At 40.1% G+C, this 24,940-nt stretch overlaps 1 protein-coding gene across 6 annotated transcripts in view; it reads left to right on the top strand.

Annotated features, from left to right (window-relative positions):
• Window positions 1-24,940, top strand: part of TMEM108 (transmembrane protein 108) — a 235,736-nt gene that overhangs the window by 93,153 nt on the left and 117,643 nt on the right. Inside the window, exon 1 of one of the 6 annotated variants that reach the window (XM_085226474.1) lies at window positions 6,799-6,820. The exons of the other annotated variants lie outside the window; for them this stretch is intronic. The gene's annotated coding sequence lies outside the window, so the exon portion shown is untranslated. Of the gene's footprint in view, window positions 1-6,798; window positions 6,821-24,940 lie in introns of those variants that run through there. 6 annotated transcript variants of the gene reach the window in all.

Here is a 24,940-nt window from a genome sequence, read left to right on the forward strand (position 1 = left end):
CTATTCATCCTTTATTCATCCATTCATGTATGGATGAATTATTTAAGTTACATATGTAAACTGTCTAAAAAGCAGGTTTTGTAACAGCAAATGCATTTTTTAAACAAGTGTTTTCCTCCAGCATTTAGTATGGAAGCAGCCATGCTAAGAAGTAAGAATACTCATTACTAGGATAGCAGAAGCACTATTACTCACACTTTCTCAAGTGAAGCCAGCATACTCTTTGCACTTAGTTTGGAGGAGCTGCTGAGAGCCAGCAAGTGCTAAATCCAAATGTTTAAAAAGTGGGGAGAAAATTTATCTTCTTAATGTTCTGTAAAAGCATGTGTTTATGCATTTCAGTGTGACATCTTGATTTAAATGGATAGAGTCTTTGAAAGCGTGTATTAAAAGGCATGGGAAAATGGTTCACTATGTAAGAAGAGAATGGTGGTTACTTTTTGACTAGAATGTGAGGCAAAGATAGTCTGTGTATGGTCTTACTGACAAGATCTGAGTTACAAATTGATTGTTTTGTCTGTTTGTGGCTGTAGCTGAATCACTTAAGTTATCAATCTTTCATTTCATTAAATGGAATAATAGCACTAGCTTCATTTTTTCCTTTGGGATGGAAATGAGGGGAAATGCACAGTTAACAAAGGTCCAAGTTGCTAAAAAATGCAAAGTACTCTTATTGCAGGACTTTAGTAGAGTATGAACAATGCAATCTGCTGGCCACTCTGTTCAGGCATCCAAGTGAACTGTTGAACAAATATTTATTCTTCTATTGAGGTTCTTCTTGTTAAATCATTGTCTCAATTCTCACTTTCTTGGATAACTATTCAAACAAGATGTTTCCTGGTGCCTTTCTGAAAGTGATAGTCTCTCTGGGCTGCAACTTCTGAGTTTTCCGAAGAGTTGTACTGCTTGTTTGTTTAGTTGCATGCACCGCTGGCTTTCCCTGCAAAGCTTTGTCAAATGTTATACGTGGGGAATATTATCCATCAACTTCAAGTTGTTCAGCAACTTTCTTCTATACTGCATGGGTGTTTTTGGGGGTGTTCTTGGTTGTTTCTTTGTTTGCCCTTTCATCTCCATTTACAGAAGAGATTTTTTTCATAGTTAAGGTTGACTTTAGATGGTCACTGTATACCGTTCTTCTGTGACTTGCTCTGTTAGCTTTTCTTCTGTTCCCATAATAGTTGAGGCCACATTTTACTGAAAAAATTGTACATATAAACATTTATTCTCGGAGCTTTCCTCTGAACTGAAGGATGCTTTTTTTGGATCACGCCAAGCTTTATTAATTTGTTGCTACCTCTTTTCAGATGTGATTTCCATCTCCTTGAATGGAATCCCCCTTGAGGTGGTGCCATCTTAGGTACTGAAATTATCCCACACTGTCAACTTTATTTCCTGATTCTGCCACACAGCTTCTTGGCTTTCAGAGCTGTGGTTGTCAGTACCAATTAGCAGGAATGACCCACACCACTTACTTTGGTCTTCCTTTGGCAGTCCGTTAGTCTATTCACCTTTCAGTTTCTCCGTAGTAACTTGACTTTTTCTGCATTTTTTTTTTTCAAAGTCTATGTGTTTGTCATGCCTTAATTTTCTGCTTCTGAGGGATTTGATGTCTTTCCTTCCTCCCCTTAGGCTGTTGACATTCTTCCATCATCTTATTGCATCTTTTGAGGTTAATTTTAGCTGTCTGTTTACTAATGATCAATCTGCTTTTATCCAGCTTTGCACTAAGTGGAATCTGCTCTGTGCCTCTCTCCTGGGATATTGTCATCCCTTGAACTTCAGTTCTGTAGAGAACTACTCTGCTTCTCAGTCACATACACATTCAGATTGAACTTATTTTTGTGTTGGCAGTTAGCATTTTGTTTCAGTTCATTTCAGATCTAATATATTCACTGATTGTCTCTTAACCTATAAGGAAATAAAGCTTACAATCCTATTCTCCTAGCTTATTAGACATATATGTGCTGCCTCACAGCTTCACTTTTATGCATATATATGAAAATACTGCATTGTGTTCTGCAGCTGCACTTCTGTGCGACTTCCCAGCAGCTTTTTCCCAGGTATTTCTTAAGAGTTTCCAGTCTGTTTCATCCAGCATCTTTCCTAATTTAGTATTATTTCATTCACGATTCAGGTGGGCATGGTACCTGACTTCCAGGTCTTGAGTGAAAGGAATTCACTGGTGAGGCTGCATCTTGAGTGCTGTGTTCAGTTTTACTGTGAGAAAGATATACTGAGGCCCTGGCGTGTGTCCAGAGATGGGCAGTGAAGCTGTGAGGGATCTGGAGCGCAAGTCTTATGAGAGCAGCTGAGGGGACTGGGATTATTTAGTCTCAAGAAAAGGAGGCTCACTGTAGACCTTCTTGCTCTCTACAACTGCATGAAAGGAGGTGTTGTGGCAAGGTGGAAGTAAGCCTCTTCTCCCAGGTAAGAGTGATAGAGTGAGAGGGAATGGCCTCAATTTTGCACCAGGGAGATTCAGGTTGGACTTCAGTGAAATTTCTTCCTTAAAAGTGTTATGAGGTACTGGAAGAGGCTGCCCGGGGAGGTGGTGAAATCATCATCCCTAGAGGTGTTAAGGAAATGTTTAGATGTTGGACTGAGGATTGTGGTTCAGTGGGAAATAGTGGTGGTAGACGTAAGGTTGGACTCGATGATCCTGGAGGTCTTTTCCAACCTTGGTGATTCTCTGATTCTACGAATTTGGAACTTGTTAAAGAAATTTTGGCTGAGAAATCTTAATGCCAGATCTATCTATGATGGAGGTGGCACCACTTATTTTAACAAAATTGCAGGAATCAAAGTTCTAGATAGTGACCTGAGGTGGGTGCTGTACATGTGGCAGCTGAGAGCAAAGCAGTCCTAATGCAGTAACCACTGTTTGTTGTTTTTTTTTTTCTTCACATCAACTTCACTTCTGGAAAGAAGTGTTGTGATTATTCACTGCGTGACTGGAAAAAGACAGGAAAATGATGTGTGGGAGGGACACCTTCCTTGAAGGATTCCCTATAGCATTGACTCTTGAGTATGACAACTTTTCATACTCTGCAGTCAAAGTCCAAGTATAGAGGAGGCCTTTCTGCCCATTCTCCTGTAGATTTTCTCCAAGAACTGCATTGATAAATGTTGCAGTACCATAGGCACTGTCATATTAAAGGTGTCTGTTCAGTGGAGTGAAGAGGAATTTAGAGAAAAGCATTTAAAACCAATGCAGTTCCCTGCAAGAAATTTCGTGTACTTATCAGAGATCTATTTTTTTTTTTAAGCTCTTGTAATTCTTTATGATAAAAGAAATAACTGAATGCAGGTGAGACCTGGTACTACTGCTTCTGTCAAATTGCCTGTGTAATAGGCTAGTAAATGCACAATTTTGAAAAGCTTTTAGGAACTTTAAAAAAAAGTTCAGTGGATTTATCAGAAGGGCAGGGTGGCTAACCTTGAGTGGTTTGAAGGACCTACCCACCTCAATGTCTTGTTGCATGTGGTATCTGCACTGTGCCTGTAATGGCTCCTTTCTCATGGAAGTCTTGGTGTTTCTCTTTACAGATGTGTTTAGGAAGCGCATAAGATTTCTAGATGGATGATTTTATATATGAAGAACTGAAAGTACTGGAATATAGAAGGGGTAGGGGCTTGTATCTAAGAGAGATACCTCACTGCCCTCTTCCCAAGGTATATGTTTAGCTTACAAGAACCAGAGGATGCAATGTACCTGCAGGGCTCCCTAGAATTGGGCTTTGATTCATGGCTTCCAGCAGTGACTTATTTCTTTTCTTAGAACTGGTTGTTCTCTAGAGATCAGCAATTCATTACGGTGCAGAAGCACAACAGCACTACCAGTGTTCATAGCTCAGTCCCTGCAGTGTGGGCTGAGGCTGCGGCTAGTGAAAGGGCTGAAGAAAGCCCTGAGGGCAGAATAACCAGGAGGAGTGTTCTCCCACGCAGCACAAGTGGCATAAACTCTTTGTATAATCTCAGGTCCTGAAATCTGACACAGATAACTATCCTCAGGGGGTACTCGAAGACTGCAATTAAGAAGTTTTTCATGTGAGGAGAGGATAAGTCATTGAAACACTGTAGAGAGGGTAGCTATGAAACACTTCCATGAATATTTTTCAATGTTTTTATCTCCGTTTTAACCTCCAGTTCTACTTAATCACCTTCTCATATAAAATGTTTGAGTGAGTTAAGGCAAATACTAAGCTCTATTGTAAGAAAGGGATCACTTGCTATTTTTTGTTCAAAGTACCAGTGGTAGTGCTCTGCAGCTGTACCATGCCACCTTGCAGTGATGCAGGAAACTTGTAGGAGCTCTCCATGTAAACTGTTAATGAACCTTTGTAATGCCCACCTGAGGCAGCATCTTATGCATGCAAGGCAATGCTCTGTGAGCAGCTATCCTGTAATTAGCGTGGCAGTTTATGAGCGGAAGTACGGTATCTTAAGAGGATGGAAGAGAACCCAGTCTCATACCCAACTCCCGAGGCCCTAGCACTATGACAGCAGGAGTGCCAGAAATAGAAATTGGGAGTCTCAGCTCCTGGGAGCATGACTTCATCCCTGGGCAAATTTCTTCCCTTAGCAACTTTTGTCTATCTGGTTTAGCCCACTTTTTTTTCCCCTATCTTTTTAGCAGAGAAACAGTTTCACACTAAATCAGCCTTTAAATAAAGGTAATTGCAATCAAATCTCTTCAGAGAAGACTGATGTTGATGTGGTGTTTGTTTTTCAAAGTTAGATTCTGCAGGAATCATACTGAGCTGTTTCTTGCCTGGAGTCTATAGTGACTCTATGGCAGAAACAGTGACATTTAAGCACTTTTTTCTTTAAATAGAATGCTATTCCCAGTGTGCAAGGCAAGTTAACTTTTGCATGGTTGGAAATCTTCATCAAAAATACAGCTGCTGTTTTTTTTTTTACCCCTCTCCCTCTTTCATGACCCTCCCTACTTGCATAAATGCTAAAAGCTAAGATTTCTATTCTAAAGATTTCTCTCTAAAGAGATCCTCTCCAACATCAGTCTAAAAATCTATCACATTAAGTGTAATACAGGCACTGAGGTTTTATGGTACTGAGTTATAAGTTCATCTAAGTTTGTGAAATACGATCACTGAAGGATTGCCGAAGCTGATGCAATCACTGGAGCTTACTGCCCATGGCTGACAGCTGAGTAATCGTGTAAATAGGTAAAGGTCAGAGATAATCCATTGCTTTACATACTGGCCCTTTCCAAGTACAGTAACAAGCTGTGTAGGTGGGGACTGTTTGGGTCTTGCTGATGGCGCATGCAGAAGCGGGAGAAAAATAGCTAAGGAAAAAGTGCAGCAGCAGTGCTGTTCATATCTCAGAAGGGGTTGCCTGATTACTGTTATCAAGTAGATGGTTACTCACTGCTTTACTGCAACATTTCTAATGTCTTGAAATAATGTGCTGACCACAAGTATAATTTAGTAACAGAAAACTGAGTTGATGCCATCCTAGTGTATGGATAAGGGCAAGGACTATTACAAAGATGTAGAATCTTTGCACAAATGCCCAGTTGTTTCTGGGATGTGTCATTTGAATTTATTTTCCCTTCTGTATTTTTGAACTTTAATCTTTTTTTTGAATGGTATGGAGGTATCAGTTCAGGGAAGTTCCTACGGACACTTTATCCCATTTTATGTAGCTTTTTCTGCTGGGCAGATGATCTGGTCCTTACTGAGTAAAAGGAAACACTGAGTAATTGAGGCCTTCTGTCTTGACTGCAGAAAACAGACTACATCACTAACTGTTTTGAAAAAGCCTACAGGACCTTCCTTGAAACCAACAGTAATCTTCCCATTGGCTTAGTGGTTGAAATTGTGCAGTTATTTTCAATGTTTTGGACAGGACTCGCCTCATCAAGGGGACAAAGATTTGATAGCAAAAAAGCAGCTAGAAACTTCAGTCTTGTAGTGACCCCACAGTCTGCTTAAGTAAGCAAGACTTTTGACAGAGGTAATATCAGTTCTTTGCTCCAAAACACTGATACCTGCAGCTGTGGATAAGGTTGCTGTAAAATAAGAACGGCCTCAGATGTTAATCATCAATGTAAAGCAGATTTTTGTTTCACTTTTGGAACTATTTGATTAAATGTGGCTCAAATCCTTCCTCTCCTATTTACTCATAAGCTACTGTGAGAGATTTTGGCACTGTGCTATTAGTGATCATAGTTTTAATTACAATTTTTGGTGCAGCTTCTCTGGTTGTAAATCTTCTCTCAGTAATTATAGTATTACTTGGTTACTTTCTGTACTGTGCATTGTTTAACACATCCAAGAATTATACTTACCCAAACATGGAGCTTCTGCTATTCTACAGTACAAGAGTGTTATGTTACAGAATTCCTGTACAACACTCTTGTACTGTAGAATAGCAGAAGCTCCATGTTTGAGTATGTCAGTCTCGTGAAGAATACTAGCTGCTGATTCTAGTGTCACCATTGTGTATTTAAAAGGTTGATGCATTATGGTCTACTTGAGTTTTAAGTCAAGGGAGTGGGGGGGGGGAAGAACACTAACATTTGGGGTGAATTGAGTGTTATTCTCTGCAGCTTTTTTCTCTGATCCTGTCTCCATGGAAGGAGAAATTCAACTATTAATATTTTTGCTCTCCTTTTTTTTCCAATTAAGATAGAATTCTATATGCAGTAGCTAACTGCAGAGTTTCAGAGAAGTCTAATAAGATAATAAACTACCTTCAAAATCATAGGCAACTTCTGATATTCTTGTTTCAGGATCATGCCATTTCGTAGCTATGTACTAAGGGCAGTGTCCTCTCAGAGGTATTACAGTAGGTGAGTATGGGCCAACTTACTGTTTGGTGTGAACAGGAGTATCAGGATCTGGTCTCAGATGAGTTTGTTCTTCTGATCTATTAAATGAAATACCAGTCATTTCAGGTCTTCTCCTTTTAATTACCAATTACAGTGCGTTTATATTCAATTCATGTAATTCAACAGTAGATGATGAAAAAGATCATAAGTAAGCTGACTTATTGCACTGCTGAAGCAGGATTGATCCTGCTGTAATATTTTCCATTGTCTTCCTCATTACACCTTCGAGTGAGTTGGAAGATAGATTGCCCATAATTTCCCTTTTCTAGTTACAGACCAGATTCTTAAATGAGTTTCAGTAGCAGGTGCATTCTCTGCAGTAAACAGATCATCAGTGTAGAGTGACTTGGGGATTGACCAAGATGAATCTATGTATTTCTTATAATGATGAAACAGTCTATAGACTTTCACAGCTAGATGGTGCAACTGGAAGAGAAACACAACCCTTTGGCTTACAAGGGTCAGAAAAGGCATTGGTGTTTCTCCTTGATGGGTAACCATGTGATGACACAACCTGTGTCTTGCTGCAGGAGAGCCAAATGGGTAAATGCATGCTTCATGTTATTTAAAGGCTAACAGAGCTTTACTTGTAAAGGGAAGAGATTTGTTTGACTGGAAGACTCCTGCCTGAGGTTACAAAGACTTCTTTTTCAAACTGACGTTACTTCCCCCTTTATTTTTAGGTGCTTTATTTAAGCCATTGTGTTTAGGACTTGGCAGTAAATATGACAAACTTGGTGGTGAGTAGATTTTTCTGCCAGAAGTTGTGAATTCAATCCCTTGTTAGGGATGGCAGTGTTCCAAACCATAATTACTAAACTTATTGTAATGCAGAGAGGCAGGCAGGTTAACTAAGAAATGATCTCTAATATGAGTCCTTCCCCTTTTTATAACTCATAAATACACAGACTAATTGGCAATCCAGTCTAGTTATATGGAGACTTTGTAATTCAGGTGAAACTGTTTTCTTCTTTCCAGCAGTCCATCAAACTTCAGTTCTTAACTGATCCAGCCATGACCAACCTGTGGTCTGGGTCCACGTGCAGCTCGGCATATCTCCTACTGCAGCCCTCTGAATTCTTGGATAGAGTGAATAAAGCTGCAATCAGACATTCAGCTCAAAGAAAAATCTTGAGGTCTCTTTACCAGACCTTTATAAGCCCCATCTTACCAGAAACATCCCTCGCTTCGCAATGGTGTCTTATTCATGGCATTGCTGTTTGGCTGTACATACATTTGTGACCAGCTGTTTTTGAGGATGAAGCACAGGTGGAGTAACATTTCTGTCAAAAGCCTCTGACAAACACTTCAAGAGCTCACTGGGAATTGCAGCCACTGCTGTGAAACCAGACTGTGTTAGTGTGTTCAAAACAAAGTCAGATATCCCACCTGTCCTACATGTTTGTTGCTTTCTTTGTTTTAACTTATTTTTATTTATTTTTTTTAGTTTTGCTTGCTGCATACATTAAGCATACAAATATTTTTTTCATGCCTCTCAAGACAATTTCTCTTCACTCAGTGCAGTCCAGACAAACCAAAAGGTTGGGCACTCATGCACTAAGCCTTTAATTGTATAGGATTTATCAGATTATTTTTATCGTTTATTTTTTCCCCAGATTACTTTTACAGTCTCTCCAGAAATGATTGCCAGTGTAGGAGTGCTTCAGATGAGTTACTTCAGAGTGGAAAGTTTTTGCACTCTTATTTAATAGAGCAAATGTATGAAAGAAGTGTAAAATTTGAGCCACTGTAGCTCTCATCTGGCCAATTAAACCAGATAGCAGAAGTGATTACTGAAGTATATTAAATCCAGGATTTACCCCATTTGGCTTTAGACCCATCCACTGAGTTTTATTCTTCCTGTCTGTGTGGAAACAAAACTGTTTGTCCAGGTAATTATATCTGTAGAATTACCAAAGAAAAAGGGGCTGGGATGCGAATGGTCTGTGTGCTTGGCTTTACAAAGAAATGTTAAGTGCTCAGTTGTATTTGTTCTCACCATTAAGGAATTTTGCTGGCAAAAGCATGTCAGTCATGAAATAAGGGATGACAAAATAAATAGGATGGAGGGAAGTGAATGTGGCTCAGCAAACTGAGCAGAGAGGAGAGATGGAATTATTCCTGACTTTACAGCTGTCTAAGTGACTTGCTCTGTGACACAAAACACCTTCACTTGTCAGTGTGCCGGTCTGTTGGAAGGTTATTCATCTTACCTGAGTTAATAAGAGGTCCTGGTGTTTGTTTTGAGCTCTGGAAACTTAGAATGGAAAGCGTTATATGTGGATATATAGACAGATGTAGAAATACAGACATGCATCTCAGCTGGTGCCGTTGTGGAGCTCAGAACTGCTGCCACCATAGAAGGACTGGAAGAAACATACCAGGGGCTGCTAAGTAATGCCACAAGGCTTTTTAGATATTTATTACATGTTGTTGTTTTGGCTTGGTAATGAGTATGGGGAAATATTCAGCTTGATGCATGAGTTCTAGAGGGAAGAGGAGGAGGGAGGAATGTGGGGAGGAAGGGTCATTTGTTGTGTTTTTTTAGGTTTTTTGTTCTTTCTTCTGTCATCAGAGCTGAAATTCATTCTTTCCCTCTTCTAGAGCCCCAGCTGTTTACTCTGTCACTTGCATTTTAATATGAAAGATTTTCAGTTGCCAAGGATTACCTTACAGAGGGAATAAGTCGTCTTTGTGTACGCTGTCACTAAAGATCCTGGTAGGGGGATGGCTGGTCACTCCAGGTGGTGCTTATTAAGTGATTATAGCAGCTGTTCTCAGGACACTGGCTTCTACTGCTCATCCATTCTATTTGTGATTCACTCTGTTTTTAAGCTGTTTAATGACAGTTTTGGAATACCTTGTAAGTTGAATTGTTTTCAAGACAAATACTAACCTGACCTTCCTTAGCATCGTTGTGTTCTTTCCCCTTGCTTTGAACCTTCTGTATACTTTTTCACTCGTTCACCTTTCATTCCTTAATTTAATCTTTGCTGGTGACAGTGATGTTCAGATAGAGTAGGAAGCATGAAGAGGAATAGCTCCCTTCATACACTTTTTTTTTTTCGCACAATGCAGAGAGAAGCCTGTTACCTCTTCCCTTCCTTACACAATAATAGATGGCATGGAAGGAGATTTAAAGCCATGAAGATGCAAGGGAGCAGCGTTTCTTCAAGACTAGCAGTGTTTTCCACAAGTAATGTGCAGGGAAAGGAAGAGACAGTTGGGTCCTAAGGTAAATCCAGACAACTTGAAAGTGGACTAAGCAGCAGCTTGCCCAGCATGAGCATCCTCCCTGGTGAGGAGCCCATTGTGGGTTCCTAGTGTTGGATGTGAACCTTCTGCTTCTGCATTGGTATGTGCTGGAAGTCCCAGGTTTCTAGGCCACTGGAGTAATTCCACGGACTGATTGATATCCAGCACCTGTGGATGTTTTTTTTTTTGCAAAGAGTAACTTCCAAACGTGACTTGGGGTGCAACCAGTTGGTTTTCTCTGCATTGTGAGAAGGGATGGGAGCTGGTTTGGCATTAAGAACTTAAGGTCTCCTGTGGGCACTAAGGACACTGAGACACACTGATTGCAGTAGTACCACTATGCTACCTTGGGTTGGCTTTAATTATCCCATCCATATCAGGAATGCATTTTGCTTATGAATTTCTGCAGCTCACTTGGATTTGAGGAGATCAGTTGGCAAACAGAACAGGGGCAGGTGGCGAGTCTTTTTCAGCAGCACTGCTTCAATTTTTCAGCCCTTTCTTCAAATGGAAAACAAGATTTGTGGGATTTTATTCCATGAGGATCGGCCATGAGACAATGCTTAATGGGGGCCATTTTGTTGACTGCACAAGGCATTGCACTTTGCCAGTGCCATTGCCTGAATGTGATGCTCATTCCTGTTTGCAGAAGTGCTCTAAGCAAAGTTATACCATGGGTTGTTTCTAACTAATTGATATGTTATTTAGGAAAATAACTCATTTGTAAACCAGAATAATTATTTATTCATTTTAAATCATGGAGAAAGGCATTTTATACCGAGGTCTGCTGCCTCTGCAGCACAGTTCATTACACAAAAGAATGATCTAGGGTTGCTTCTTTCTGAATTTAGGCATCTGTGATGTTAATGTTACTGTGCTTTATAATTGGTACTTGATAGTTTAAGTGGATAATCAGCTAAGACATAACTGCAGCTTACCGGGAAACAATTGAAAATTTAGGATAATAAGGCTGATTAGACACTGTTATGCCAGTCTCATGCTAAGATAATTCTACTGAGTTGAAGTAGCACAAATAATACAGTAAGATAAGATATACAGTGGTCAGACAGACCCTTTGCATATGCTGCTCCTCTTTGCTTTGAGAAGGCATAGCCCAGAGGGTAAACTATTAGTGAGAAGGGCTGAATGATCCCTGAGCATGGGATTCAAGTTATTACTTCCTTGTGATCTTAGCAACTTATTTTGTAAAGAAAAAAATAAAGACAAGCTAAAAACAGCCAATAGCAGTTATTTAAAATACTTTTCTTTTGTTGTCTAGGCTTAATACTCTAGTTTAAAATGCAGAAGGAAAAGCTGCTTGTCTAGCATTTTTCAAATCCAGTGGCTTTTAGCATCCGCTGGGGATGTCTGTTGGCTGCCAAGGCAAGTGTTCATGTCCAGCAGAGGAAACCACATGCATTCTTCCAGAGGACAGGCATGGGGGTGCTAGAACATGGTTTGCTTCATCTCCCAACTCACATCCCAGTTAGTGGAACCATGCTGATGTGCTGTTTGCAGAGAAGGTGAACAAACACAGCTGTAATTTATCTTCATGGTTCTCAGGCAGAAAGCTGTGTGAGAAAGCATTTAGCCCTCAGCGGAGAACATTGCAGCCTTTTTGCTGGGTACTGAAGGGAGGTGACTCAGAGAGGTGCAGCAGTGTTGGGGCTGGATGTAGTTTATCAGTTTTTTTTTTTTTGGTAGCACAGAGAAAAACGCTTGTACATCCCAAGGGCTCATTCTGTCCTTGTTTCTCATCTGTAGTGCTGTGGAGGGGGGAAAACAAATGGAGATCTACTGATGAAAATACCTTTTTTTTTTTTTTTTTTTCCTCTCGTATTTTTTTTCCTTTAGTGTGCAGTGCTTCTCTGATAGCCTTCCAGTAAGTGAATTAACCTGTTGTTTGGGTAACCCAAACCCTTTGGATATGTTTGTCAGACTCTCAGTACTTATGAGGCTCCTGAAACCTGCACACTGAGGAACAGTAAATCCTCTCTCCAAAAGCATCAGCTGATCCCCATCTCTTTGGCATGACCTAGTGTTGTCTGGCATGGTGATGTGATGGCTGGTCAGGATGTGTTAGAAATAGGCTGCATGCTCAGGGATATTTAAAGCATCGCATGTATGCTTAAGCTACCATGCTTAAGCATAACAAGTTGTTCTTATTCAGTGTTTGCTTTTCTTCCCCAAAAGTCACTGAAAGAAAAAAGATGTAACAAATGTTTTGGGTTGAAGAGAGAGAGTGAATCCACGTCCTCTGTGGAGCATCATGTACGGACAAAGCTGTGCTGCTCCAGCCCCTACGTGGCAAAAGCCAGCCTGTCTGCTGAGATCACAACACAACCTTCTCTTTCCTAGGAAGGTGTCAGAGGGGGTTGCAATGGTGGGAAGGCCTCCCAGAGTTCATTGAGGAGAGGGAAAGAGAAAGTTTCTGTTTAGGAAGCGGGCTATCAGTGGAATGAATGCTTTTTAAAGTAAGGTTGCCAGATATTTTTTTTAACTATTATTTATATATATTGGGCTATTCTTGTATATCTTTAAGACTTTCCTTAATGGTTCTTTTTTATTCTCTGTACAGTGAAAGTCATTTCTCCATGTATCCTCTTTTGTCCAAGCATGAGATGAATCACTTTCTGCTTTCTGTGAATTTAATAGGTACAATTTGTGACTGTTAAGATTTCTTTTTTTTTTTTTAATGCTTTGTCTGTGAAAGTATTGTGAAGATTTTGAAAACTGATTGCCCAAGAGGAACTGGATCCCATTTCAGTTTTTACTTTGATGTCAAAGTAATTTTTTGAAGAGAGAACTCTCATCTGTCTTTTGAGTTTTATCACTGAGAAAATAGTTGAGCTGATTTCATAGAACTGTAATAGTCATTTGAACTGGAAGGGACCTTTTAAAGGTCATCTAGTCTAATTCCTCTGCAATGAACAGGGTCACCTTCAGCTAGACAGATTGCTCAGAGCCTTGTCCAGCCTGACCTTGAGCATCTCCAAGGACGAGGCTTCCATCACCTCTCTGGGCAGTCTGTTGAATGCTTCATTGTCCTTATCATAAAAAGCTGCTTTCTTATATCCAGTTGAAATCTCCCCTCTCTTAGTTAGAAGCTATTCCCCCTTGTCCTTTCACAACAGACCTTGATAAAGAGTCTGTCCCCTTCCTTCTTATAGACTTCCCCCTCCCTTAAATACTGAGAGGCCATGACCCAGGTGTAAGACCTTGCACTTGGCTTTGTTGAACCTCATGAGATTCTCCTGGGCCAATGTCCCAGCCTGTCTAGATCTCTCCGAATGGCATCCTGTCCCTCAGATGTGTCAGCTGTACCCCACAGCAGGATGTTATCCATAAACTTGCGGTCAGTGCCCTCAATCCCACTGCTGATATCACTGATGAAGATCTTAAAGAGCATTGGTCTCAGTTCTGACCCCTGAGACACCACTCATCACTTATATCTATCTAGATGTGAAGTCATTGACCACCACTTCTGGGTGTGGTCTCACAACAACTTCCTTGTCAATGAGACAGTCCACCTATCAAATCCATATTTGGACAGAAGGGTGCTGTAGGGGACCAAGTCAAAGACTTTGCTGAAGTCTAGAATAGATTAGTGTCTGGTGGAACTGTTACCTTCGCTGCCTCATGGAAGAAGAGACTTGGCCTCCTTCCTAATTCAGGTAAGGAATTTTGGATTCTCAGAAGTTTTCTGATGAACACCATCTAGACTATGTCTTGAATTGCATCTGTGACTATGGTTCTATATGGCTGAGAGTCAGAAAATCTGATGAATTGACTTCTGTCCATTTATTTTGGATACCAATTATATCTACTTGACTTACTATTAAACTGCTAATAGTGCTTGTACTATACACTAAACTTCAAATAGACAAGCTTTTCCTTTTTTCTCTTCATCTCTGTAATACTTATTTTGTTTATTTGTTAATTCATTTGTCATGCATCCAACAAGATGAATCTGTCTGAAGAGCAGCTGAAAGCTGAGTGTAATTCAGCAATGTCCTCACACAGCATTTTCCAAGGGGAAATGGAAAATCCCACAATGACAGTCATAGCCCAGCTGCACATTTTAAACACTATTGCAACTCTGAATGATTCCATTGTAAAATTTAAATAATGAAGATCTGAAATGCTTTTTCTATTGCAACCAAACAAATCAGCACATGTCAAACATGGCACTGCCACTGTTAACTGACATAAAACACTGGGAAATGTCATATTTCATTGTGCAGTTCAAACCCCACCAGCCCTATCTCAGCATGGCTGTCACATTTATAATGTTAGAGTGTTTTATGATGGCTACAGCTTTTATTGATGACCCTTACTGCTCATATGAAACACACAGTGACTGTGTTACCAAGATTGCATCATTCCCCCCCCTTCCTACTCTTTTCCTTCTCTGTAACCAAAGCAACATTTAATACTAAATTGAGTTGAGGGTTTATCTTTGGATGTTTTTTTTTTTTTTTTTAAATCACTAGTAGGTTAAATTTATCAGATCAAATTATAGCACTTCTTTATAGCTCCTCTCTCACAAGACTGCCTGAGTCAGTACTTTATGGGAAGGAAATATCAAATTCAAATGCTTTACATAACAAGAAAAACTTGTTTCAAGGCAAATTGGACATTGTGAAGTTTGGTATGTATGCTCCATGAAGAAGGTCTTAGACTGTTGTTCTGGGCACCTGCAGTTGCCATTTGTGTTCTGATACCAGCTAGTCCTTTCTCACCAGGCTATTCAACTTTAGAAAGTTTCCAGACAAATAGGTGGAACTTAGCTTTTTTTCTGTCCATACAACTTTTCAAGTATTTAAAAAAAAAAAAAGACACAAGGGAATTTGGACATGGAGTTACCATGGTGGGCTTGTCTGTTGTTACAGGCTTTGATCTTTAAAATATGGCTGATCAGCTTGAAGTTTGAGATCCTTGACTGCAGGGAATTCTCCATTCAGTTTGGCTGTGTGTAGAAAAACCCATTCTTTATCCTCTTGTATATCCTCCCCCAGGGGCTTTACAGTTTCTAAATGCAACATACTGTCTCTTGCTGACTTCTGTGCAGGCCTGGTATGGGCTTGCTTGGAAAGCTGAAGATGATAAACAGGTGGGAAGTCAAATTGTGTGTTATCCATTTTGTCTGAGGAGGAGCAAGTTGTTTACTGATCTCTTGCTTTAATGAGCTCTGTGTTCCTCCTCTCATCTGAGAAGTTCTGCTTGCTGGTACCTATCACTAGTGTTATTGTGCATGTGTGGATGCTGCAGAGCTGTCTGTTTATCGTGTAAGCAGCTGTAGTGTTGTCGTGCAGCCTTTGAGAATGAGAAGAGTGTATGATGGACACTAATTGCAAAGTTCAGACAACTGAGCAATGCCTGCCTGGAGTTATAACTTTGTCCTGTGTTCTGTACAGGATCTGTGAGATCAAGGCAGAGAGCCTCACTGAGAGCTAAGAGGGACTTTGAGAGCCTACAAAACTCCTTTTGGCAGCCCTGGAGGTGACTCAGTGAATGGCTGTGGCAGGGCAGAGGGGTGGAAGTACTTCAGAGCTGCATCTGCCTGGTCTGGGGGGAAGGGCTGTGACAGGTGGATGGAAAATTCTTGGCGGTGCAATGTCAGTGCTGCAAGTCTTTGAACTGTAAAAAGAACTATGTGTAAAGGCCTGAGTAGGCTGCTTTTTTTTCATCTGTGGGGTAATGCAGAAGCTGCTCCATGAGTAATTTTTTTAGATAGCTGTGATCTTTGCAAAATGCTACTTATGATTCACGGGCAAACTCAAAGCACCAAATTCGAAAAGCACAAACAGTGGAAAAAAGTTATCCCAATACAGGACAACTCAGTGGCTAGTAGCTTGGTGACAAAGCTTATTAAATATTTCGTCTTCCTGCTTGGAACTTTTCTGGAACTATAATGCTGGGAAGGGGGTTCAGGAATGAAACCAAGCATTGATTTTGGAGTATGTTCACCCCTTGTGAGATGGGGAGCAAGAGGAAATGCCATCTGTATATCACAGAATATATTGTCTTTGCAAGGATAAATGCAGTAATGTTTGCTGTTCTCCTTGGCAGTGCTGGCTGACCTCTGGGCTGTTCTCAGGGGCAGCTGTTGACTCACAGCAGAGAAAGGGATGCTGCATCTTGATGACCTCTGGTGATGTTTTCAGTAGACAGTTCAGTGACAAGATCATGTGTTTGCTGTGTCCACTTGAAATAAACCGTTGGCCCTCCCCTTCCTTTTCTTTGTAGATGCGCAGAAATCTGCTCAGTGTTCTCCTAATGCAGCTAGAGTGATCTCAGGCATGTGTTTCTTCTCTTGAATGCCTTGCGAGCTTCATGTCTTAGAATACACTGCCCAGTATTCTGCTTGGCCATCTCTGTTGCTACTTCTGAAACACATTTGTTTCTGTGCCTAAGGCTGGGAAACCTCTGATTCTTGACCCTTTAAAGAAGCCTATTCAATTCAGAGGTAAGCTTTGTAGATGAAGTACTAAGGGTAGAAGGAAAAAAATGTTTTTTTGGCTTCTTGCTCCTTCAGCATAGGAGACTTAAGAGGAGAGCTGTGTGATGGCTGTGTGACCTTCTGGGTGCAGAGTGATCTGCGAAGTCTTCAAAGTTGAAGTGCAAAGCAGCACTGGAAGCCCAGTTGTCAGCCAAGGTAAAGGCTGTGGGGCAAAATACATACATGCAGAACCAGGCATTTTGTGACATACCTCATATACAAGGACTGCCTCCTATTTTAGGATGTTAGTGGTATGGCAGTAGAGGTTGAACCTTCCCACCAATATTCCATTACGTTTTGTTGCCATATGACAGCAGAAAGGGCAGTCTGACGGAATGGTGCATATGAGGCAAAGAAGTGGGATTGAATTCCTCCGTGTGGGGGAAAAAATGGCACCCATTGACATTTACTGATGCTTACTGTACATTTATGGAGACCAAACCATGGATGTCAGCACAGCAAAGAAGTAGGTGGTGCCTTTCAGTAGTGGTGACAGCCACGTTCTGGATGGCCGTGCAGATTTTTAGGAGCATGACATGCAGGCTCTTGTTTGTCACAGTCAAAAATGCATAGCTAATGGTGGCAACTATGTTGAAAAATAGTGTTTTGTAGATAATAATTTATTCTCACAAATAGTGTTATTGTGGTCGTAATATCTGCTGGAGGCTGCATAGAAATAAATAGGAGGCATTACTCTTGGAGCAACCTACATAATTCTGTACCAGCTACTGCTGGTAGTAATGATTGGGGATGTCATGATAAAAAAGGCTGCTGTTACTTCCACAGTGCATTTTAGACTGACACAGCTAGTGCCAATTCCCACGTAGACAGATTTTTAGCAGGTGGTAGATATTTCCTACCAAGGCTATTTTGGGAATAGACATACAGAGCGTATAGGTAAAATTGTATTTTTTTAGTAATATGCATGTGATGGTTATCTGAAATGCAGGTCTCATTTTTGTGCAACTGCCAGGATTAGAGCCTGTACAACAAAAAGCCCTTCACTATGTTCATCTTATCTGTATGAAGTGTTGACCTAAAGCCTTGCTTGTGTTTCTGCTTGTATACCCTAGCAGTAGAGTAGCTGTTGTTGTGGCTGCATGAATAACAAAGGCATCCTATTACCATCTGTCATGTCATACTTACAATTTTCAAGATTCAGCCTCAGCCCTCCTTGTGCGATTGACTTAGAATCATGATTGACATTAATAGCTATTCTTAAAAGTCAAAAAGCAGGCTTTATTTCTGACAAGGGGGGCACGTTTGATTGATAGTGAACTCATTATTTACTGGAGCCCTGGTGCAGTGATGTTTATGACAGCTTTGGTTCAGCGCTCACTTAGAACTACACACTCCAAGTGGGTTTGCTCCAAGTGCTCCGTACAGCATTTAATGCTGTAGTTTGAGATTGAGGATGGGGAAAGAAAAGGAAAGAGGCACCTGTGGAATGTAAGCACTTTTTGTACACATACATGGGAAACAGATGCTTTTTACCTGCTAAAACTATCAGAAGATGCTCTGCCATGGTACTAAATCACAACCAGTTATAGAAAGTTTGTTACAAGCTTGAGAAAAGCAGACTTCTTGATTAACCTAACTTTTATCTTGGAATCACAGAATACCCTGTGTAGGAAGGGACTCATGTGGGCCATAGAGTTCACACAGCTTCACCCAAAACCCAAACCTGATGTCTCTCCCTGTGAGGAGCTGCAGCTGCCATGAGGCCTTCTGTCAGCTCCTCTGCTCCGGGCTGAGCAAACCAAGGGACCTCAGCTGCTCCTCACACACCTTGCCCTACAGCTCCTTCTCCATCTTTGTAGCCCATCTCTGTACACTCTCTAATAGTTTTATGCCTGACTTGTACTGTGATACCCAAAACTGTACAAGATACCTCAAGGTGAGGCTGCACCAAAGCAGTGTAGAGCTTGGTCACTTTTTGTTTTAATGTACAGTAAACAATCGAGAGATGAAGCCAAAAAGTTTGTTTAACTTTGCAGCCAACCTAGAAGTGAAATCCTTTGGGGGGGGAGGGGGAGAAACAAGCAAGTGTGGACAGTATGAGCTAAGATGGCAAGAGTAAATATTACACTAGCTTTAGTTGCATTGTTCATAGCTCTCCCTTCTTTTTCTTGTAGTCAAAGTCCAAAGGACAACAGCTGTGGCCTGAAAAGTCAAGTCATGTATTAGAATATATTGTGTAAAATGCCAGCTGAAGTTGGAAAGCATGCACTGTTGAGAAAATCAGTGAAAGTGGTAATGGACTACAGAACTCTACCCTTTGGTAGCTTTTCTCTTGTACACTTTCAATAAATCTGAAAGGAATTTTAAAGGTTTTTGTGCTGAAATCTTAGACTTGCGGAGCAACTTTAAGGTTAAATGACTACACAGTGGCAACCAAGTCTGCTACTTAAAAATTCATCCGCATGATACTAACTCTTCTTTTGATGGTCATGAGTCTGTTCCTGATTCTTATAATAAACTTTCTAAAGTATTACCTGCCAGCACACTGTCTCATTTATATAAGATTGTTGGTTTGGGGAGCTGCACTGATAGCACAGTAATCTAGAGCACTCATCTGCACTGGGGGAGATGCGAACAGCAAAGAATGGAGGAGCCCAGAAATTCTGCTTAAGTAAATAATGGGGGTAAAAAACTTTTGTGCAGTGTCAGAGCTGAGTTTGACTTTAAGCCAAATATCATATTTTAATGAAACACCTTACAAAGATGGAAATTTAGGAGAAAGCTTATGAGAACAGCAAGCAGTGAGAGCCTCTTGTATGACTGTATAGCAATGGTACGTGAGAGGGAGTGACTAACCTGACTGCAGCCAGTGCCACCTTGTAGATTAAACCAAAACTTTAAGTGGATAATTTGTCATTACAGCCCTTCCTCAAAAGATGAGGCAATGTATACCGGTCTGTAGCCTGGGAGCATAAGTATCTAGGTGGCAGACAGCTGGTTTGTTGGAGGAAATGCAATCCTGTCTGCACGAAAGCAAAAACTCTCAATTGAGTAAGTACACCACCAGAGTGCCTATGAATGCAGAGCACAGTCTTCAGCGTGCACAGCTAAACTAGTTTTTTGTGTATTTGAAAAAAATAGTTTGTTATAACCAATGCATGAACATTTCTGAACACATTTGTTAGACATGCTTGTGAAAACTTCATCTTTCAGACAGCATTGCTGACTGAAGCTGCATTTCATCTTTATTAAAACTAGACTTACATGAATATGGCTGAAGATAGAATGTAACCCGTTTTCAGTCCTATCAAATTTTGTCCCCTCTGGACTGTGCTTTAAATATATTATATATAATACTTAGACTGCCTCTTGCCAGGAGTGTTAAATCCTTCCTAAAGCCACCTTCCTTCTTTGAGCTGACTTAGCAAAGTGCCCCAGCAGCTCTGTGGCATTCACAGCCTGAAATCAAGTTTGAAATGCAAAGAATGCATCTGCTGTAATGCTACTAGCCAGGAGCAGAGATGGAAACATAATTCTTAGTGCTATCACCAAAATTCAGTGCTTGCAGTTCTTGGGGATGGAGTATTGGAAGAGGAGTTCTCAGCTTGAAAATAATTTATGATCCGTCTTTGAATAGTTCTTATTCTATGTGGTTCTACAGCAGAGATCGAAGTCAAGTAAGTTTACTGTCAGGAGGCTGAAATTTGTTTTCAAGGTTCTCTCACTTCCATTGGAAAATACTTAAGGAGGGGGTAAGCAAACAGAGAAAGCAGAAACCAGAGGCTTTCATCCTATGATGTATGTGTGTTTATAAGCAGGAGCTAATTAAACCGAGACGAAAGCTCCCAAGGAGGGTTATTTAAAAAAAAAAAAGCTTTCATTTGAAGAAGCCAGAATAAAAGCATTTAGACATTAGGTTTTGACTTGCAGGGTAAAAATCTGATTGCTCTTTCTTGCACGTCTTCTCTGTTTTGTACTTTTATAGCAGACAGAAGGCTTTGATGGTCAGCCATCGACTAACAAGACTTTAAATGAATTATTTAGATATCAAACACTACTTGGCACAACTGTTACCTTCTAGCAATGGCTCTCTAAGTGGATTGTACTCCAGAGACAAATCAAAGTCTATATCTGCTGTTAGCTTGATTTATGCTCATGTCTTAACAACAATATTTGCATATTCAATGGTAACCATTTAAAAGCACAGCTTTTTATTTGTTTTTTCAGTTGCTTTTGCTCACGTGGAGTGTGATAATTAACAACAAAGACCAACTTTCAGGAGATGGGGCTGGCTGATACAATGCTGATGCTTTCTCAAACTGTCTGTGTAACTGGGGGAGATTTCAGGTATAACTTGATGTTTAGATACAAATATATGTTTTTGTCTAGAGATTGAAGTGATCACATTTACAAATACTTGTAGACTGTTTAATGAATGTTTGATTCTGTAAGGCTGGATTAGAAAGAGTTAGTAGTGCATATCTTCTAGAAGATACAAGTATGCTGAATAATTTGTTTTACCTTTGTTTCAGTGCATTTGAGATGCTTGTTTTTTCTTAGCATATGCAATTAGTATATCGTTAGAGGACTTTTTTACTGTATTGTTTTCTATTCTTATTTGACTCCGATGTTGAATGAAGGATACTGTGAGTCTAGACTTCTCTCAGTGTCCCTTTAAAGAAAACAGGTATGTTACCATAGTACTGGGGCAGGCTCGTCCTATAGGCTCTGTATTTGTGTATGTGAACTAAGTCAGAAGGATTTTTGCAGGTTAGCCTATTTCTTCATTTGGCTACCTTTGACCAGAGAAAGAGCATGTGATGAAGGAGGTACCTGTGATTTTTTTTTTTAATGTATTTTCTTCTATTTTCACAAGATAAGGTCCTTCTGAAGGTGCTAGCTGGCAATGAATTCCAACATAACATCATAAAATAAATTCTCCAACTTCACATTTTCATTGAATTTTCACTCCTCTGGGTGATAGTGCTCTAGAAAGCAGCTTCACAAGAAGTGCCTTCTGTATTTTAGTCGCCTGCTAAATGCAAAGACAGGGAAACATAAGCTGTGGTTGGAAGGGATCTCATCCAGCCAGTGCTGGATGAGCTCAGTGGGGATTACCTCAGCACCAGGTCAAGGTAACTGTGGCTTTGCCCTGCTGAGTCTTGCAGCTCTCTGCAGATAGAGATTCTTCAGCCTCTCTGTAAGCAGATTAGCTTCTCAGCAGCGTTATTTGGCTTTGGGCTTGAGCTTCAGCTGGTCATCGGCAGGAGTCTCATGAGCACCACTTGTAGGCAAACGGGTGAATCAGTCTCTTATACTGCAAGTACTACAGAGCCCAGTCAGAATACTTTCCATGAGTAGTTGTGCTGAAGGAAACTTAAAGGGGAGATTCCATCCTAGTTTCCTTGAATTGCTTTGAAAATCAGCAGAGGAATTTGAAAATCAATTACACAGATTTGACTGTGAGCCAGCACCGCTCTTCTGAAAACAGCTGAATTTCTTTTCCTCGTTTTGCTGCTCGTGTCACTAAGGATCTGAAAGCAGCAATCTGTACGAAATGGAGCTTAAGCAGTGTTTTATCAGCAAAACAGTTATAGATTTGTGGTTAACAATGTATTGACCATGTATTTTAGTGTGCTTGGCGGTTTTATCCTTTAATCTGCTTGTAAACCCTTCTCACTGGCTTGTAAAATGGATTTTCCCCACATATGTAAACTCCAGAAGGAATTGGAAACTGTGATGTTGCACTGAGGTGAGCATCTCTTGCAGTCAGTCTATATGAAGCTGTTTCTTAATATTAGGGCTATGGAGACAGCTTGATAAATATAATGGGGTTAAGTAAAAAAAATAAAGGGTGAGAACGGAGTCAGACTTGACTGAGATACCATACTAGTTGGTTTGAATTTATATTAAGAAGTCAGGATGAGCCCAACAAAAATTTGAGGCAAGTGGACTCAAGGTATTCCCAATTTTGGCTAGGAATGAATCTAAGCATACAGAAACAGCAGTTATAAAGATCCTTTGAGATACACTTCTGTTGTTGTGCATGAAAACTCACCAAACTCTTTCCAACTAATTTCCACTGGAAATCCACGTGCTGTTTCCAAACAAATTTGCTGGTGTTTTTTTTTTTTTTAATTTCAGAAAGAGCAGTTGTTTTGGGTTACCTCTTATGGTTATGGAAGATATCTGCAAATGTATATTTGTTACAACAAGACAGCACGACTTTGTATTTGGTTGTATTTGTGCCTGTGAGAGGCCTCAGCCTGAGCAGAGCAGGTCTATGCATTCAGACATTGACTTCTCATTCCTTCATTTTAGTAGCCATGAGCTCCTGCCCTTCCAGGGCTGGCTGATGATAAAGTGACTGTGCAGAAATGGGTAGAGGGCAAATGAAGTGCTGCTGAAAAGCTGCATTGTGACAAGCAATATGAAGGAACAAAATGTTTCCAGGTCTTTCATTTGTGCTTCATTATGTGAAATGGATGAGAAACAGATTCATTGTTAGTCAAATTTCTTGTTGGCAGCTAGGTCACCAAGGTTGGTTCATAGTGAAAACAGGAGAGGAACATCACTGAATCCTTATTCCTTGCTGAAAGCGGAAGAGTGAACAGTAGCTCATTCACAAGTAGGAAATCTGAATTGGCACAGGACAGAAGCTTTCTGTTTTATGAGAAAACCTAGCTAGAGGGCTTTTTGTTCTTATTTGAGTAGGAAGCATACTGGATCATATGTGCAGCCATAGATATTTCAAGTCTCAGGATGTTGCTGGTATTATTAGCAGTGACCCTCTCATGCACTCTACGCTGTAGCAGTCATATCAGTACGTTACATTAAAAGGGGATGATTGAGAAATGTGTGATACTTTCTGCCTCTTTTCTCCCTCTAATGGTTAAACACTTCCTGTCTTTGTAAGAAATGAATCAATACAAATGGTTGAAATTCTGTGAAATGTATGTCATGTTGGCTTTTTTTTTCTTTTCAGTTAAAGGGTTTTTTGATGGCAACACTTGAGTTCCATCATGTAGTTAGGAATTCTAAGCTTCTCTTAAGATAGGAAAGTAATGCTATCTCCACGTACAGCCAGTTAAACTACAGAAAAGCCATGAAATGACCTGTCAAAAGCAATGCAGAATCATTGCCAGAGACAAAGCTGGAACTCAAAAGTTCCTAATGCTCACTGAAGCATATTTTCAGTGTCAGTGCTTCTGTGTCCTTACCTAGTAATATGCACATCCAATTGGCGTGTAGCTGTGCAAGTGAACAAGAATGCTGTTTTTTGTACATCTTGAACAACTTGTACTCTGCCTGCCAGTCATACGCTGTTTATTGAACAGCACCATTAGCTATTATTTTTCATATTACTATTTTATTAGTATTTCACATTTTTTTCCAGGCTTTCTGAATTTTGTGCTACTCATTTACTGAGAATGTCATAACTTGATAGCAGAAGAGCAGGAGACAACTCTACAAAATTCTTTCCTGAGACCTTTTCTCCATTGGTTACAGTTCTTTTTGCCAGGTACTAAAGAGCAGTTGATTGCTTTGTACACTAACTCAGGCCTGTGATGGAATGTATGTTGCAATTTTTCAAATGATTGACACAGTAATTTGCTTTTCTTGATAGGGTTGTTCTTAAATATATTTGTTTACCTCACTTCAGATTGTTTCCATTTATCATGGCTCGTTGCTTGGTTTCCTGTTCTGTTTTACTATTTAAAAGTCACCTTGTTTTCTGCAAATGAGGCAAAATAATTTGTGCATAAAGAGCAGTGTGGAATATTACTTTTCCGTGTTGAGGTAAAACATGGAAACAAATCTAATTAAGCATACGATTTTTAAAAAAGTAAAATGCTGTGCATATATATATATATATATATATATATACACACACACACACACGTATAGGCATACAAGTACTCACAAAGAATAGGTAAATATGACATACTCATACACGCTTTTCCCCAAATGCTCTAGATGCATTTTAATTGTTCGCAAGTATATTTATGAATGTGTTGACTATGTACATCAACATCTGATTTCTTCTTGCTTCAGTGGGGAAAATGTGGTGTGAGATACTGCTGACACTGTAATCCAGAATGAAAGGGGTAATTATTCTGTGTTTAGTGCAGGAAAGTGAATGACATTACTGTATTTCATAGACCTGTGTGTGACACCTTCTTTGGACTTCTGTTACACTAGTGATGATTGCCCATGAGATATTTCAGCGCTGTGTTTTGATCATTTGGCTCAACAACAGCTTCATTTGAGGAGCTCACTCTTAACAACTATGTTTTTTTAAGCTCTTTACTATGAGAGTGATGAGGTGCTGGAATGGGGTGCCCAGAGAGGTTGTGGATGCC

The sequence above is a fragment of the Meleagris gallopavo genome, chromosome 6 (assembly GCF_905368555.1).
Source record: "Meleagris gallopavo chromosome 6, MGAL_WU_HG_1.1, whole genome shotgun sequence".
Lineage (NCBI taxonomy): Eukaryota > Metazoa > Chordata > Aves > Galliformes > Phasianidae > Meleagris > Meleagris gallopavo.